Source organism: Cryptomeria japonica, unplaced genomic scaffold (genome assembly GCF_030272615.1).
Source record: "Cryptomeria japonica unplaced genomic scaffold, Sugi_1.0 HiC_scaffold_15, whole genome shotgun sequence".
Taxonomy (NCBI): Eukaryota; Viridiplantae; Streptophyta; class Pinopsida; order Cupressales; family Cupressaceae; genus Cryptomeria; species Cryptomeria japonica.
Genome location: NW_026728837.1, coordinates 1,762,501 through 1,777,500, shown reverse-complemented (window position 1 = coordinate 1,777,500; position 15,000 = coordinate 1,762,501). Strand labels below are relative to the sequence as shown.

General features: G+C 60.0%; 1 non-coding gene across 1 annotated transcript; it reads left to right on the top strand.

Moving 5' to 3' along the window:
* The first annotated feature begins 10,827 nt into the window (after nucleotides 1-10,827).
* LOC131860495 (5S ribosomal RNA) lies at nucleotides 10,828-10,946 on the top strand. The gene has a single exon (XR_009359590.1). It is a non-coding gene; the product is annotated as a 5S ribosomal RNA (ribosomal RNA).
* The last annotated feature ends 4,054 nt before the right edge of the window (nucleotides 10,947-15,000 follow it).

The window sequence follows — 15,000 nt, the reverse complement described above, 5'->3', positions numbered from 1 at the left end:
GCCAGTGCCAACCCCTTATCCCGCGATGCGTCCGATACACAGATGGTTCCAAGGCGGCCGAGGAGCCTCACCGCATAGCAATCGGGGGTGCGAGGCGAGGGATGGGGCGGGAAGGCCCCAACGGCTAGACGGAAGAGGCTTCAGGGCCGCCTAGGAATGGTCCAAGCATCGGACACGCTTGGGGCGACTACCAGTGACAGCCCCCTATCCCGCGATGCGTCCGATACGAAGATGGTTCCAAGGCGGCCGAGGAGCCTCACCGCATAGCAATCGGGGTGCGAGGTGGGGGATGCGGCGAGATGGCCCCAACGGCTAGACGGAAGAGGCCACAGGGCCGCGTCGGAATAGTCCAAGCATCGGACGCGCTTGGGGCGACTACCAGTGACAACCCCTTATCCCGCGATGCGTCCGATACGAAGATAGTTCCAAGGCGGCCGAGGAGCCTCACCGCATAGCAATCGGGGTGCGAGGTGGGGGATGCGGCGAGATGGCCCCAACGGCTAGACGGAAGAGGCTGCAGGGCCGCCTCGGAATAGTCCAAGCATCGGACGCGCTTGGGGCCACTACCAGTGACAACCCCTTATCCCGCAATGCGTCCGATACGAAGATAGTTCCAAGGCGGCCGAAGAGCCTCACCGCATAGCAATCGGGGTGCGAGGTGGGGGATGCGGCGAGATGGCCCCAACGGCTAGACGGAAGAGGCCACAGGGCCGCCTCGGAATAGTCCAAGCATCGGACGCGCTTGGGGCGACTACCAGTGACAACCCCTTATCCCGCGATGCGTCCGATACGAAGATAGTTCCCAGGCGGCCGAGGAGCCTCACCGCATAGCAATCGGGGTGCGAGGCGAGGGATGCGGCGAGATGGCCCCAAAGGCTAGACGGAAGAGGCTGCAGGGCTGCCTCGGAATAGTCCAAGCATCGGACGCGCTTGGGGCGACTACCACTGCCAACCCCTTATCCCGCGATGCGTCCGATACACAGATAGTTCCGAGGCGGCCGAGGAGGTGGGGGATGCAGCGAGATGGCCCCAACGGCTAGACGGAAGAGGCTGCAGGGCCGCCTCGGAATAGTCCAAGCATCGGACGCGCTTGGGGCGACTACCAGTGACAACCCCTTATCCCGCGATGCGTCCGATACACAGATAGTTCCGAGGCGGCCAAGGAGCCTCACCGCATAGCAATCGTGGTGCGAGGTGGGGGATGCGGCGAGATGGCCCCAACGGCTAGACGGAAGAGGCTGCAGGGCCGCCTCGGAATGGTCCAAGCATCGGATGCGCTTGGGGCGACTACCACTGCCAACCCCTTATCCCGCGATGCGTCCGATACACAGATAGTTCCAAGGCGGCCGAGGAGCCTCACAGCATAGCAATCAGGGTGCGAGGCGAGGGATGCGGCGAGAAAGCCCCAACGGCTAGAGGGAAGAGGCTTCAGGTCCGCCTCGGAATGGTCCAAGCATCGGACGCGCTTGGGGCGACTACCAGTGACAACCCCTTATCCCGCGATGCGTCCGATACACAGATAGTTCCAAGGCGGCCGAGGAGCCTCACCGCATAGCAATCGGGGTGCGAGGCGAGGGATGCGGCGAGAAGGACCCAACGGCTACACGGAAGAGGCTTCGGGGCCGCCTCGGAATGGTCCAAGCATCGGACGCGCTTGGGGCGACTACCAGTGACAACCCCTTATCCCGCGACGCGTCCGATACACAGATAGTTCCAAGGCGGCCGAGGAGCCTCACCGCATAGCAATCGGGGTGCGAGGCGAGGGATGCGGCGAGAAGGACCCAACGGCTACACGGAAGAGGCTTCGGGGCCGCCTCGGAATGGTCCAAGCATCGGACGCGCTTGGGGCGACTACCAGTGACAACCCCTTATCCCGCGACGCGTCCGATACACAGATAGTTCCAAGGCGGCCGAGGAGCCTCACCGCATAGCAATCGGGGTGCGAGGCGAGGGATGCGGCGAGAAGGACCCAACGGCTAGACGGAAGAGGCTTCGGGTCCGCCTCGGAATGGTCCAAGCATCGGACGCGCTTGGGGCGACTACCAGTGACAACCCCTTATCCCGCGACGCGTCCGATACACAGATAGTTCCAAGGCGGCCGAGGAGCCTCACCGCATAGCAATCGGGGTGCGAGGCGAGGGATGCGGCGAGAAGGACCCAACGGCTAGACGGAAGAGGCTTCGGGTCCGCCTCGGAATGGTCCAAGCATCGGACGCGCTTGGGGCGACTACCAGTGACAACCCCTTATCCCGCGACGCGTCCGATACACAGATAGTTCCAAGGCGGCCGAGGAGCCTCACCGCATAGCAATCGGGGTGCGAGGCGAGGGATGCGGCGAGAAGGACCCAACGGCTAGACGGAAGAGGCTTCGGGTCCGCCTCGGAATGGTCCAAGCATCGGACGCGCTTGGGGCGACTACCAGTGACAACCCCTTATCCCGCGACGCGTCCGATACACAGATAGTTCCGAGGCGGCCGAGGAGCCTCACCGCATAGCAATCGGGGTGCGAGGCGAAGGATGCGGCGAGAAGGACCCAACGGCTAGACGGAAGAGGCTTCGGGTCCGCCTCGGAATGGTCCAAGCATCGGACGCGCTTGGGGCGACTACCAGTGACAACCCCTTATCCCGCGACGCGTCCGATACACAGATAGTTCCAAGGCGGCCGAGGAGCCTCACCGCATAGCAATCGGGGTGCGAGGCGAGGGATGCGGCGAGAAGGACCCAACGGCTAGACGGAAGAGGCTTCAGGGCCGCCTCGGAATGGTCCAAGCATCGAACGCGCTTGGGGCGACTACCAGTGACAACCCCTTATCCCGCGACGCGTCCGATACACAGATAGTTCCGAGGCGGCCGAGGAGCCTCACCGCATAGCAATCGGGGTGCGAGGCGAGGGATGCGGCGAGAAGGACCCAACGGCTAGACGGAAGAGGCTTCAGGGCCGCCTCGGAATGGTCCAAGCATCGGACGCGCTTGGGGCGACTACCAGTGACAACCCCTTATCCCGCGACGCGTCCGATACACAGATAGTTCCGAGGCGGCCGAGGAGCCTCACCGCATAGCAATCGGGGTGCGAGGCGAGGGATGCGGCGAGAAGGACCCAACGGCTAGACGGAAGAGGCTTCAGGGCCGCCTCGGAATGGTCCAAGCATCGGACGCGCTTGGGGCGACTACCAATGACAACCCCTTATCCCGCGACGCGTCCGATACACAGATAGTTCCGAGGCGGCCGAGGAGCCTCACCGCATAGCAATCGGGGTGCGAGGCGAGGGATGCGGCGAGAAGGACCCAACGGCTAGACGGAAGAGGCTTCAGGGCCGCCTCGGAATGGTCCAAGCATCGGACGCGCTTGGGGCGACTACCAGTGACAACCCCTTATCCCGCGACGCGTCCGATACACAGATAGTTCCGAGGCGGCCGAGGAGCCTCACCGCATAGCAATCGGGGTGCGAGGCGAGGGATGCGGCGAGAAGGACCCAACGGCTAGACGGAAGAGGCTTCAGGGCCGCCTCGGAATGGTCCAAGCATCGGACGCGCTTGGGGCGACTACCGTTGCCAACCCCTTATCCCGCGATGCGTCTGATACACAGATAGTTCCGAGGCGGCCGAGGAGCCTCACCGCATAGCAATCGGGTTGCGAGGCAGATTATTGGGAAGGGAACCCCCTGGGATGCGGCTCAAGCAGTGCCCAAAGGGACTGGAATGCGGAATCACATCGAAAGACCCAAATGCTATACGAGGGCTCAAATCGAATTATCGATTTGGCCACGACATGGACGCATCGGAACGACTACCTTTGCCGAACCACTCGCAATTGCATCCATACCGAAACCAATAGACATTTCCGTTAGAGCCCTCGCATAGCATTCGGGAATCTCGCATGCCCCTCTAAATCGACCAATGCTGGCGCTCAATGAAAATCCGAGCGCTACCACCGTTCGAGCGCCAGCATTGGTCGAGTTAGAGGGGCACGGGGGAGAATGCTCCAGTCAACACCTCCCCTATATAAGTTATTTGTCCGATTCTCGCACAACCGTAGTCTGCCTCGTCGAATCAAACAACGGTCCCAGATTCCGACTTCCGTTCCGTAGAGACCCAAAAGCTAGATGGAGGCTCGCAAGAAAGAGAGTCGGCGCATAGCAATCGGGTTTCTCGAACGTTTAGGGACCGAGCTCACTTGCGGATAGGGCAAAATCCGCCAAGCAACCCAAAAGCTAGACGGGGGCTCGAATCGAATCGCCTAGGCGGCCACAACAACGACGTGTTGGATCGACTACCAGTGCCAAACCATTCAGCAAGACTAGTCTGTGTCGAGGCCGGATAGAGATTCTCAGAGAGCGCCCGCATAGCATTTAGGAGACCTGCCGCGTCCCTCACACTCGACAAATGGTGGTGCACGTTTATAAATCCGAGCGATCCCAACCCTTTCAAGCACCAACATCGGTCGAGATAGAGGGGCACGGAGGGGGCTGCGTGAGACAACACAGTCCCCTATATAAGTTATTTGTCCGATTCTCACACATCCGAAGAATGGTCATCAAATCGGACAACAGCCCAAACTTCCGACTTCCGTCCCAGAAAGCCCAAGAGCTATCTAAAACGTTCATGGCCGGAACTCGATCGCGGCTATACCAGTCCGCCAAGCAACCCAAAAGCTAGACTGGAGCTCTAGTCGAATCACCTCTGTGGCCATTGCAAGGACGTGTTGGAGCGACTACCATTGCCGAACCATTCCGCAGGTCGAGTCCATACCAAGGCCGCATAGAGATTCACGATGAGCTCCTGCATAGCAATCAGGAGACTTGCCGTGTCCATCACAATCGATAAATCCTGGTGCAAGATTTTTGCATCCGAGCGCTCCAACCAGTCGAGCACCAGCATCAATCGACATAAACGGGCACGGGGGGAGGATGCTCGAGAACACTACCTCCCCTATATAAGTTATTTGTCCGATTCTCAAGCAGCCGAAGTCTGGTCATCGAATCGGGTCAAAGACCACAACTTCCGACTTTACCCACAATGCAAGTCATCGAATCGAACATCGGCCCCCGAGTCGGACTCCATGCGTATGTCAGGTCATCGGACCCAAATTCCGCCTTCCTGCGCATGGCGGGCCATCAATATCAACTCGGTCATCGGACCCAAACTCCGCCTTTTTGCGTATGGCACGCCTTCAAATCGGTCATCGGACCCAAATTCCGCCTTCCTGTGCATGGCGGGCCATCAACATCAACTCGGTCATCGGACCCAAATTCCGCCTTTCTGCGCATGGCACACCATCAACTCGGTCATCGGACCCAAATTCCGCCTTCCTGCGCATGGCAGGTCATCGGACACAAATTCAGACCTCGCCAATATGCCTACGTATCGAATCGGTCATCGGACCCAACTTCCGACTTCATCCATACTGTAGGGTCTTTGAGGTTGGCGCGGTGCGCTCAACCCAGGGAGTCGACCCATCGAAGCATACACCTCCCCTATATAAGCTATTTGTCCGATTCCCACACCTGTGTAGTTTGCACCTCTGACCAGGACATCGACCCCAACTTCCGAACTCGACTGCAACGACGGCACCAGCGCCTTGGTGCGCACCTTGCGACGCACAGTCCCAACATTCGCCTTCCTGCACATGGCAGGTCATCGGACCCAAATTCCGACCTCGCGAGTATGCCTACATATCGAATCGGTCATCGGACCCAACTTCCGACTTCATCCATACCGTAGGGTCTTTGAGGTTGGCGCGGTGCGCTCAACCCGGGGAGTCGACCCAACGAAGCATACACCTCCCCTATATAAGCTATTTGTCCGATTCCCACACCTGTGTAGTTTGCACCTCCGATCAAGACATCGACCCCAACTTCCGAACTCGCCTCCAACGACCGAACCAGCGCCTTGGTGCGCACCTTGCAACGCACAGTGCCAACATTCGCCTTCCTGCACGTGGCAGGTCATCGGACCCAAATTCCGACCTCGCGAGTATGCCTACATATCGAATCGGTCATCGGACCCAACTTCCGACTTCATCCATACCGTAGGGTCTTTGAGGTTGGCGCGGTGCGCTCAACCCGGGGAGTCGACCCAACGAAGCATACACCTCCCCTATATAAGCTATTTGTCCGATTCCCACACCTGTGTAGCTTGCACCTCCGATCAGGACATCGACCCCAACTTCCGAACTCGACTAAAAAGACCGCACCAGCGCCTTGGTGTGCACCTTGCAACGCACAGTGTCAACATTCGCCTTCCTGCACATGGCAGGTCATCGGACCCAAATTCCGACCTCATGAGCATACCTACTAATCGAATTGGTCATCGGACCCAACTTCCGACTTCATCCATACCGTAGGGTCTTTGAGGTTGGCGCGGTGCGCTCAACCTGGGGAGTCGACCCATCGAAGCATACACCTCCCCTATATAAGCTATTTGTCCGATTCCGACACCTGTGTAGTTTGCACCTCCGCTCAGGACATCGACCCCAACTTCCGAACTCGCCTGCAACGACCGAACCAGCGCCTTGGTGCGCACCAAAAGTGCGCACTTTTGGAGGGCACTTTTGTGCGCTCCAAAGGTGCGCACTTTTGGAGGGCACTTTTCTGCGCTCCAAAGGTGCGCACTTTTGGAGGGCACTTTTTGGAGGGCACTTTTCTGCGCTCCAAAGGTGCGCACTTTTGGAGGGCACTTTTTGGAGGGCACTTTTCTGCGCTCCAAAGGTGCGCACTTTTGGAGGGCACTTTTTGGAGGGCACTTTTCTGCGCTCCAAAGGTGCGCACTTTTGGAGGGCACTTTTTGGAGGGCACTTTTCTGCGCTCCAAAGGTGCGCACTTTTGGAGGGCACTTTTTGGAGGGCACTTTTCTGCGCTCCAAAGGTGCGCACTTTTGGAGGGCACTTTTCTGCGCTCCAAAGGTGCGCACTTTTGGAGGGCACTTTTTGGAGGGCACTTTTCTGCGCTCCAAAGGTGCGCACTTTTGGAGGGCACTTTTCTGCGCTCCAAAGGTGCGCACTTTTGGAGGGCACTTTTTGGAGGGCACTTTTCTGCGCTCCAAAGGTGCGCACTTTTGGAGGGCACTTTTGTGCACTCCAAAGGTGCGCACTTTTGGAGGGCACTTTTCCTGTGCTCCAAAGGTGCACACCTAGGTGAGCACCTTCGACCACACCTTGTAGCACACCAAACTCTGACTTTCGACTTCATCCGCAATGCAGGGTCTTTGAGGTTGGCGCAATGCGCACAACCAGGGGAGTCGACCCATCAAACCCAACACCTCCCCTATATAAGCTATTTGTCTGATTCTCATACATGCGTAGCCTGCAGGAGCAATTAGGACATCGACCCCAACTTTCGGCTTCTAAACGAAAACAAGGTCTTTGAGGTTGGTGTAATGCGAACAACTAGGGGAGTCAACCCATCAAACCCAACACCTCCCCTATATAAGCTATTTGTCTGATTCTCATACATGTGTAGTCTACAGGAGCAATTAGGACATCGACCCCAACTTTTGACTTCTTAACGAAAACAAGGTCTTTGAGGTTGACGTAATGCGCACAACCAGGGGAGTCGACCCATCAAACCCAACACCTCCCCTATATAAGCTATTTGTCCGATTCTCATACATGTGTAGCCTGCAGGAGCCATTAGGACATTGACCCCAACTTTTGACTTCTTAACGAAAACAAGGTCTTTGAGGTTGGCGTAATGCGCACAACCAAGGGAGTTGACCCATCAAACCCAACACCTCCCCTATATAAGCTATTTGTCTGATTCTCATACATGTGTAGCCTGCAACAACGATTAGGACATCCACCCCAACTTCTGAATTCGTCTGCGTTGACCGCACCAAAGGTGCACGCCTTGGTGCTCACCAAAATCCGACTTCCGACTTCTTCTGCTATGCGGGGTCTTTGAGGTTGGCGCAGTGCGCACAACCAGGGGAGTCAACCCACCGAATGCAACACCTCCCCTATATAAGCTATTTGTCTGATTCTCATACATGCGTAGACTGCAGCAATGATTAGGACATCCACCCCAACTTTTGACTTCTTAAACAAGACAGGGTCTTTGAAGTTGGTGCAGTGCACACAACCAGGGGAGTCGACCCATCAAACGCAACACCTCCCCTATATAAAGCTATTTGTCCGATTCTCATACGTGTAGTCTGCAGCAGCGATTAGGACATCGACCCCAACTTCCGAATTCGTTTGCATTGACCGCACCAAAGGTGCACGCCTTGGTGTGCACCCTGGAGTGCACTTTGGTGCTCACCTCGGTGCACACTTTGGTGTGCACCTCGGTGTGCACCAAAGGTGCGCACCTTGGAGCGCACCAAAGGTGTACACTTTGGAGCGCACCACATAGGGTCTTTGAGAGGTTGGCGCAGTGCGCACACCAAGGTGGGTGTTGAGGTGCGTGCCGAGGTGGGTGGGTGCTAGGGTGCGCTCCATGGTGGGTGCCAGGGTGGGTGCGTGCTAGGGTGGATTCCAAAGAGGGTCATAGGGTGGGTGCCAAGGTGGGTTGGTGATATAGTGGGTTCAAAGGTGGGTACTAGGGTGGGTTCCAAGGTGGGTCACAAGTTGGGTGCCAGGATGCGTGGGTGTTAGGTTGGGTGCCAAGGTGGGCTCCTGCGTGGGTGGGTGCTAGGGTGGGTTTCAAGGTGGACGCGAGGGCGGGTGCCAAGGTGGGTAACAAGTTGGGTGTTAGGATGGGTGAGTGCTAGAGTGGGTGCCAAGGTGGGTGGGTGCTAAGGTGGATGCCAAGGTGGTTCACAGGGTGGGTGGGTTCTAGGGTGAGTTCCAAGGTGGGTCACAGGTTCAGTGCTAGGGTGGGTGTCAAGGCGGGTGTCGAGGTGCCTGGGTGCTAGGGTGTGGATGCCAATGTGGGTCATAGGGTGGGTACTAGGGTGGGCTGCAATGTGGGTGCCAAGGTGGGTAACATGCTCGGTGGGTTCTAAATTGGGTGCCAGGGTGGGTGTGCACCCACCTTGCCCGAGGTGGGTGCCAAGGTGCCAGTGTGGGTGGGTGCTAAGGTGGATGCCAAGGTGGGTGAGAAGGTGGGTGATAGGTTGAGTGGTAGGATGGGTGGGTGCCAAGATGGGTCACAGGGTGGGTGCAAGGGTGGGTAGGTGCTAGGGTTGGTGTCAGGGTGGGTGGGTGCTAGGTTGGGTTCCAAGGTGGGTGCGAGGGTGAGTGTCAAGGTGGGTCACAGGTTAGGTGCTAGGATGGGTGAGTGCTAGGGTGCAAAGGTGCCAGGGTGGGTGCTAGGATGGGTCGATGCTAGGGTGAGTGGCAAGGTGGGTCCACAAGTGTCAAGGTGGGTGCCGAGGTGGGTGCCAAGTCGGCGACTGCTATGGTGGATGCCAAGGTGGGTCACGGGGTGGGTGCCAAGTTGCTAGGTTGGGTTCCAAGGTGGGTGCCAACGTGGGTGCTAGGGTGCGTGGGTTAAAGGGTGTGTCACAACGTGGGTGCCAGGATGGGTGCGCACCCACACTGGCCAAGACGGGTGCGGGTGCAAGGTTGGGTTCCAAGCCCGGTCACAGGCTGGGTGCTAGGATGGGTGGGTGCCAAGGTGGGCACCAGGGTGGGTGCACCCACCCTGGCCAAGGTGGGTCACGGGGTGGGTCCTAGGGTGGGTAACGGGGTGGGTACTAAGGTGCGTGCCAAGGTGGGTCATAGGGTGGGTGCCAAGGTGGGCACCAGGGTGGGTGTGCACCAACCCTAGCCAGGGTAGGTCACGGGGTGGTTGTCGGGGTGGGCGTCAAGGAGCCAAGGTGGGTGGCAAGTAGCCAAGTTGCGTGCCAAGGTGGGTGTCGGGGTGGGTGCCAAGGATCCAAGGTGGGTGCCAAGGAACCAAGGTGGGTGTCTGGGTGGGTGCCGAGGTGGGAGCCAGGGTGGGTCCCAAGGTGAGTGCAAAGGTGGGTGCCAGGGTCAAGGTGAGTGCCAATGTGGGTTCCAAGGTGCCAGGGTCAGGGTGAGTGCCAATGTGGGTTCAAAGGTGCTAAGTTGGGTGCGAGGTTGGGTGCGAGGGTGGGTGGGTGCCAAGGTGTGCTAGGTGGAAGCCCGGGTGGGTCGGCATCCCATGGGTGTCGAGTTGGGTGCCTGATGGGTGCTTCTTGTCAAGTTTTAGTCGTCGGGACTCATTTCGAGCCTTAGAGGTCGTTTCTTGTCCGGTTGCCCTGTCTTCGACCTGGGAACCCAATTTTGGTCCTCGGGTCCCATTTTTTTTTGTCTCGCATCCCACTTTTGGCCTGTGGCCTTTTCGGGGTCGATTCTCGTTTTGGGCATCAGAGCATGTTTCTTCTCCTAAAACCCAATATTTGTTTATTAAGTCTCGGAACACATTTTTGTTCTCGTGGACCCATCATGGGTCTTGGAACGCATTTGTGGTCCTTGGGTCCCATTTTGCATCCCGAAACTTGTGTTTTGGTGCTTGATCCCTATTTTGGGTGCCCACCTTGCACCAAGTGCGCACCCGGGGCAAACCGAGCGCCTTGGTGCACCGGGGCAAGATCGAGCGTGCACCCGAGGCGCCCCGAACATGCACCAAGGTGCACTCGGCCCACATGTGAGCGCAGGTCGTTGCGCCCGAGGTGGTGTGTGGGCACCGCGTTGCAGACGGGACACTGCACGCACACGACGCCCCCTCCAGGTGCACGCACGTAGGCCGGGCCGGGTGCACACCCGACGCCCTAGCAAGGTGCGCGCACCCGGGCAGGGCTCACACTTGGCGAACGGGGCGCACTTCGCGAGGGAGGGTGTGCACCTCGACGGGGGTGGGTGGCCGGGGTGGATTCGCACGTGGGTCGCGGTTTGCTAAGTACACACTGCGACAAGCTCATAACGGGTGCGATCATACCAGCGTTAGTGCACCGGATCCCATCAGAACTCCGCAGTTAAGCGCGCTTGGGCCGGAGTAGTACTGGGATGGGTGACCTCCCGGGAAGTCCCGGTGTTGCACCCTTTTTTAGTTTTTCGCCGGGCGTCGCAATGCTATTTGAATAAACCTTTTGCCCGTTTGCGTTCTCGTCGGGGCCGGGCCGGGCCGGGGTGCGCTGCCCGCACTACCGCGCGCGCGGGGGCGACACCGAGCGCGCACCCGAGGCGCCCCGAGCACACAGGCCACGGTGCAACCCGGGCGTTGTGCGCGCACCCCGGTGCGCCCGAGGTGCTGCGCGCGCACCCAGGTGAAATCGGTGTGCACCTCGGCCAGTGCGCGCTCGGTCGAGTCGCGCACGTTGGCCAAGGTGCACGGTGATGTTTCTTACTCTAAGGTTCCGCACCAGACGCCCGGGACAGGTGAGCGAAGCTGGGCGGGGCCGGGTGCGCGGCCGGGGCAGGTGCACGCAGCTGGAGAGAGCTTTGGAGCACACTTCGGAGCGCACCAATGATGCGCTCCATTCAAAAGTTTCCTGAAAAGGCAAAAAAAGTTGAGATTATAGAATTTCCCACTTGAGAGATTGTAAAAAAAAAAAATTTAAAATGAAGGAAACGCGGGTGCCAAGGTGTGCGCAGCCCAGCCCACCCTGGCGAAGGTGCACGCAAGGTGCGCACCCGAGGCAAACCGGACAATTAACCCAACTTTCGACTTCGCGCGCACCTTGGAGCGCACTTCGGAGCGCTCCTTGGTGCGCACCAATCTTGGGCACCTCGGAGTGCACCATGGCGCCCACCAAGGTGCGCACCCGGGGCAAACCGAGCTCCGACTTCGTGCGCACCTTGGAGCGCACGAAAGGTGCGCACCATGGCGCCCACCAAGGTGCGCAGCCCAGCCAAGGCGTGCGCATCAAGGTGCGCACCCTGGCGAAGGTGCGCACCCGGGGCAAACCGAGCTCCGACTTCGTGCGCACCTTGGAGCGCACAAAAGGTGCGCAACCCAGCCAAGGTGTGCGCACCCCGGTCAAACCGAGCTCCGAATCGTGCGCACCAGAGGTGCACGCCATCGTGCGCACCTTGGAGCACACTTCGGAGCCCTCCTTGGTGCGCGCCGATGTTGCGCACCTCGGAGCGCACCCGGGGAAAACAATGCAATTAACCCGACTTTCGACTTCGTGGGCACCTCGGAGCGCTCTCGGGTTCGCACCTCGGAGCACACCGAGGTGCGCACCTTTGATGCGCTGCCTTCACCAATTTCCAGAAAAGGCAAGAAAACATTGAGAAGGTGTGCGCACCGAGGTGCCCACCCTGGCGAAGGTGCACGCGAGGTGCGCACCCGGGGCAAACCGGGCTCCGACTTCGTGCACGCCGCACCTTGGAGCACACTTCGGAGCGCTCCTTGGTGCGCACCAGGGCGCGCAACCCAGCCGAGGTGCCCACCCCGGCGAAGGTGCACGCGAGGTGCGCACCCGGGGCAAACCGGGCTCCGACTTCGTGCACGCCATGGTGCCCACCGCGGCGAAGGTGCACGCGAGGTGCGCACCCGGGGCAAACCGGGCTCCGACTTCGTGCACGCCGCACCTTGGAGCACACTTCGGAGCGCTCCTTGGTGCGCACCATGGTGCCCACCAGGGCGCGCAACCCCGCCGAAGGTGCACGCGAGGTGCGCACCCGGGGCAAACCGGGCTCCGACTTCGTGCACGCCGCACCTTGGAGCACACTTCGGAGCGCTCCTTGGTGCGCACCATGGTGCCCACCAGGGCGCGCAACCCCGCCGAAGGTGCACGCGAGGTGCGCACCCGGGGCAAACCGGGCTCCGACTTCGTGCACGCCATGGTGCGCACCGCGGCGAAGGTGCGCACCCGGGGCAAACCGGGCTCCGACTTCGTGCACGCCGCACCTTGGAGCACACTTCGGAGCGCTCCTTGGTGCGCACCAGGGCGCGCAACCCAGCCGAGGTGCCCACCCCGGCGAAGGTGCACGCGAGGTGCGTACCCGGGGCAAACCGGGCTCCGACTTCGTGCACGCCGCACCTTGGAGCACACTTCGGAGCGCTCCTTGGTGCGCACCATGGTGCCCACCAGGCCGCGCAACCCAGCCAAGGTGTGCGCACCAAGGTGCACGCGAGGTGCGCACCCGGGGCAAACCGGGGTCCGACTTCGTGCACGCCGCACCTTGGAGCACACATCGGGGCGCTCCCGGGTTCGCACCGGCGTTGCGCACCGTGGTGGGCACCTCGGAGCACACCAAGGTGGGCAGCGAGGTGCGCACCTTTGATGCGATGCCTTCACTAATTTCCATAAAAGGCAAAAAAAAAACGAGATTTTAAAATTTCCGTTTTGAAAGATAGTGAGAAAAAGGGAATGCTGGTGCCATCTTGAGCCCGCCCTGGTGCGCAGCCCAGCCAAGGTGTGCGCACCAAGGTGCCCACCCTGGCGAAGGTGCGCGCCCGGGCAATTAACCCAACTTCCAACTTCGCGCGCGCCAGGGTGGGAGCGCACCCAACAACCGGGCCTGGGAAGAGCCAATGCGAGAAACCCCACCAAACGCTCTGACAAAAAAAGAGGGGGCGCTCCAGTAACCCCGCTTCGGAGCGCACCCTGGGCAAACCCAGCCAAGGTGCCCACCCCGGCCAAGGTGCAGGCGAGGTGCGCACCCGGGGCAAACCGGGCTCCGACAACGTGCACGCCGCACCTTGGAGCACACTTCGTAGCGCTCCCGGGTGCGCACCTCAGAGCACACCAAGGTGGGCAGCGAGGTGCGCACCTTTGATGCGCTGCCTTCACTAATTTCCAGAAAAGGCAAAAAAAAAAGGAGATTTTAAAATTTCCGTTTTGAAAGATAGTGAAAAAAACGGAACGCGCGTGCCATCTTGAGCCCGCCCTGGTGCGCAGCCCAGGTAAGGTGCCCACCCTGGCAAAGGTGCGCACCCGGGCAATTAACCCTACTTCCGACTTCGTGCGCGCCAGGGTGGCAACCGGGCCTCGGAAGAGCCAATGCGAGAAACCCCACCAAACGCTCCGACAAAAAAAGAGGCGGCGCTCCAATAACCCCGCTTCGGAGCGCAGCCGGGGCAAACCCAGCCAAGGTGCCCACCCCGACGAAGGTGCACGCGAGGTGCGCACCCGGGGCAAACCGGGCTCCGACAACGTGCACGCAGCACCTTGGAGCACACTTCGAAGCACTCCCGGGTGCCCACCGGCGTTGCGCACCGTGGTGGGCAGCGAGGTGCGCACCTTTGATGCGCTGCCTTCACTAATTTCCAGAAAAAGGCAAAAAAAAATGAGATTTTAAAATTTCCGTTTTGAAAGATAGTGAAAAAAAAGGAACGCGGGTGCCATCTTGAGCCCGCCCTGGTGCGCAGCCCAGGCAAGGCATGCGCACCAAGGTGCCCACCCGAGGTGCACACCCGGGGCAAACCGGGCTCCGACTTCGTGCAGGCCGCACCTTGGAGCACACTTCGGAGCGCTCCTTGGTGCGCACCATGGTGCCCACCAGGGCGCGCAACCCAGCCAAGGTCTGCACACCAAGGTGCCCACCCCGGCGAAGGTGCACGCGAGGTGCGCACCCGGGGCAAACCGGGCTCCGACTTCGTGCACGCCATGGTGCCCACCGCGGCGAAGGTGCACGCGAGGTGCGCACCCGGGGCAAACCGGGCTCCGACTTCGTGCACGCCGCACCTTGGAGCACACTTCGGAGCGCTCCTTGGTGCGCACCATGGTGCCCACCAGGGCGCGCAACCCAGCCAAGGTGTGCGCACCAAGGTGCACGCGAGGTGCGCACCCGGGGCAAACCGGGGTCCGACTTCGTGCACGCCGCACCTTGGAGCACACATCGGAGCGCTCCCAGGTTCGCACCAGCGTTGCGCACCTTTGATGCGCTGCCTTCACTAATTTCCAGAAAAGGCAAAAAAAAACGAGATTTTAAAATTTCCGTTCTGAAAGATAGTGAAAAAAACGGAACGCGGGTGCCATCTTGAGCCCTTCCTGGTGCGCAGCCCAGGCAAGTTGTGCGCACCAAGGTGCCCACCCTGGCGGAGGTGCGCGCCCGGGGCAATCCGGGCTCCGACTTCGTGCACTGCATGGTGCCCACCAAGGCGCGCAACCCAGCCAAGGTGCCCACCGCAGCGAAGGTGCACGCGA